Source organism: Rhinopithecus bieti, unplaced genomic scaffold, assembly GCF_001698545.2.
Source record: "Rhinopithecus bieti isolate Rb0 unplaced genomic scaffold, ASM169854v2 scaffold_1467, whole genome shotgun sequence".
NCBI lineage: Eukaryota > Metazoa > Chordata > Mammalia > Primates > Cercopithecidae > Rhinopithecus > Rhinopithecus bieti.
Window position 1 is genome coordinate 3,784,643 of NW_016803692.1, and position 2,848 is coordinate 3,787,490.

The following is a 2,848-nucleotide window of genomic DNA, read 5'->3' on the forward strand; positions in this document are numbered from 1 at the left end:
ACTACTCTTTTTTTATAGGGCTTTCCAATTGTTTCTGATTTTAATTTTAATTTTATTTATTTATTTATTTATTTATTTATTTATTTATTTTTGAGACATAGTCTTGCTCTATCGCCCAGGTTGGGGTGCTGTAGCACTATCTTGGGTCACTGCAACCTCCATCTCCCCGATTCAAAGGATTCTTGTGCCTTAGTCCCCTGAGTAGCTGGGATTACAAGTGCTCGCCACCACGCCCAGCTCCTTTTTGTATTTTTAGTAGAGATGGGGTTTCGCCATGTTGGTCAGGCTGGTCTCAAACTCCTGTCCTTAGGTAATCTGCCAGCTTCAACCTCCCAAAGTGCTGGGATTATAGGTGTTAGCCACAGCACCTGCCTGTTCCTGATTTTTTTTTTTTTTTTTTTTTTTTTTTTTTGAGATGGAGTCTCGCTCTGTCGCCCAGGCTGGAGTGCAGTGGCCGGATCTCAGCTCACTGCAAGCCCCGCCTCCCGGGTTTACGCCATTCTCCTGCCTCAGCCTCCCGAGTAGCTGGGACTACAGGCGCCCGCCACTTCGCCCGGCTAGTTTTGTATTTTAGTAGAGACGGGGTTTCACCGTGTTAGCCAGGATGGTCTCGATCTCCTGACCTCGTGATCCGCCCGTCTCGGCCTCCCAAAGTGCTGGGATTACAGGTTTGAGCCACCGCGCCCGGCCTATGTTCCTGATTTTTAAAAAGATGAATAGAGAAACCATTTCTTAATCAGATCATTAGCCACAGTATCTAGCACACTTTGTCATTTAATATAAAAGTATTGAATTGAAAAGTTATTTTCATCTGAGATCCTATCCCGAATAGGTTTCATTAGGTTTCATTAGAAGCTTAGGAGGAATCTGACAAAATGAACTTCAGAGCACATACATTTTGGTGTGAAAGGGAGCAGTTTAAGCCTGTGCTGAGAGGTGACCCAGGGATAGGGAACTACTAACAGTGTGTGGGGTGGAGCAGGGGTACGTAGAAGAATTTCTAAGGTGAATGTTGACTCTGTCACAGTTTTACCTACTGACAGAAGTGTTGGACCATCCACAGTGGGTTAGTTCTCCCACTCTTGTGAAGAATGAGCTGTTTTGTCACTTGTTCTGTTTCTCTTTTAATTGCTCACAGTTTTTCCTATGAGAGCAGACATGTGCTCTTTGAATTTAATTGAACGTCTGCTTCAGAACAATGTGACAAGGAAATATTATCTTCTTAGATTTCAGTATGTGTAAGATGGGCATAGTCGTTTATAAAAATTCCCAAATCAGAATTTTGTGACCTCTTCCAGAATATGTGATTAGCCTGGCCCAACATGACTCTCTCCCAAGCAGGGCCAAACAGATGCATGCTGGAAGCACCATTTTCACCCTAAAGGGATCAAGACAAGGCCCAGCAAACTGAACTAGCAATATCTAATTGTCTGGGGTTCTCATGATGCTCACATGGGCCCCCCCTCCAGAGTGCCTGTTACTGTAACATCTGGAACTGTTATAACACTGCCCGTTTTGATATGTGGCCAAAACCACTCTACTTTCAGACTGTGTGAACACTGTTGTAATACTCAATAAGCAATTAGTAGTGCAAACCCCGATTGTGGTATTATTGGTGCCTAATTTGTTTAATTTAATTAAGTATTTAATTTCCATCTGGTGTCTTTATAAAAGAAAAACAGGAGGGAGGAAAAATAATCTCAGATTATTAACTACTTTAAGCTTTCACCTACTACCTCTTGGGCTATAGCAAATCATTAATCTTTTAAAAGCAAAATACAAAATAAAGTAAAATAAAATTAAATTTAAACTTTCAAAAGGCAATAAAAATATAATTTCTTTTAAAGCATGTATTAGTTCAACCATATTTCTAGAATACTGTAAAGTAATATACAATTATATAGAATACAGCATTATACAGGAATGTAACATGCTATAGACTATCCCCCATAATGTTAACAACCCATTCTTTATCAGTTGATATTCATTAGTCTTCCCTAACAATGCCAGACCTATTCCCTGATCTCCAACTTACCCGTCAATGACTACTTCTGATGAGGATCTGAACAGTATTGCAATAAGGCAGACAATATTGTAAAATTCAAGAAACATTAAGTTACAATAGGAAGGATACAACTGAAAGGATGATGATATGGTTTGGTTGTGTCCCCACCCAAATATCATCTTGAATTGTAGTTCCCATAATCCCAACATGTTGTGAGAAGGACCCGATGGGAAGTTATTGAATCATGGGGGTGGGTTTTTCCCATTCTGTTAGTGAATAAGTCTCATGAGATCTGATGGTTTCATAAATGGGAACTCCCCCTTGCACAAGCTCTCTTGCCTGCCATCATGTAAGATATGACTTTGATCCTCCTTCGCCTTCTGCCATGATTGTGAGGCCTCCTCAGCTATGTGGAACTGTGAGTCTATTAAACTGCTTTCCTGTATAAACTACCCCATCTCAGGTATATCTTCATTAGCAACCCGAGAGCAGAATAATACAGATAATTCCTAAAATTAATTAAGATGTCAGAAAGCGTTCTTGGCAAAAACCAAGTTAGAGTAGAAACTTCTCTTTTCTTTTTAAAGATGTATCCTATGATATGGTCTTTAGTGGAAACTCATGTTTTCTATAAAAGTGAATCTGATTTTTCTATATAATACTCTTGCCCATTTCTCTCCAAAATGGTTTATCTGTCAGCATTCTCACAGAAGAAAAATTTGCTTTCCCAGGCAATTTCCTTTCTCTTTTTTCCCTATATTTTTGAAAAATTCTTTCTTTAAAGGCTTTTCTAAAATTCTTTTTTAGAAAGAAAGTTGGAGAAACTGAGATTAGGAGATTTTT

At 39.3% G+C, this 2,848-nt stretch overlaps 1 long non-coding RNA gene across 1 annotated transcript in view; it reads left to right on the plus strand.

Annotated features, from left to right (window-relative positions):
- The window catches only part of LOC108514724 (uncharacterized), a 120,480-nt gene that overhangs the window by 104,530 nt on the left and 13,102 nt on the right, over positions 1-2,848 (plus strand). The gene's annotated exons all lie outside the window — the stretch shown is intronic.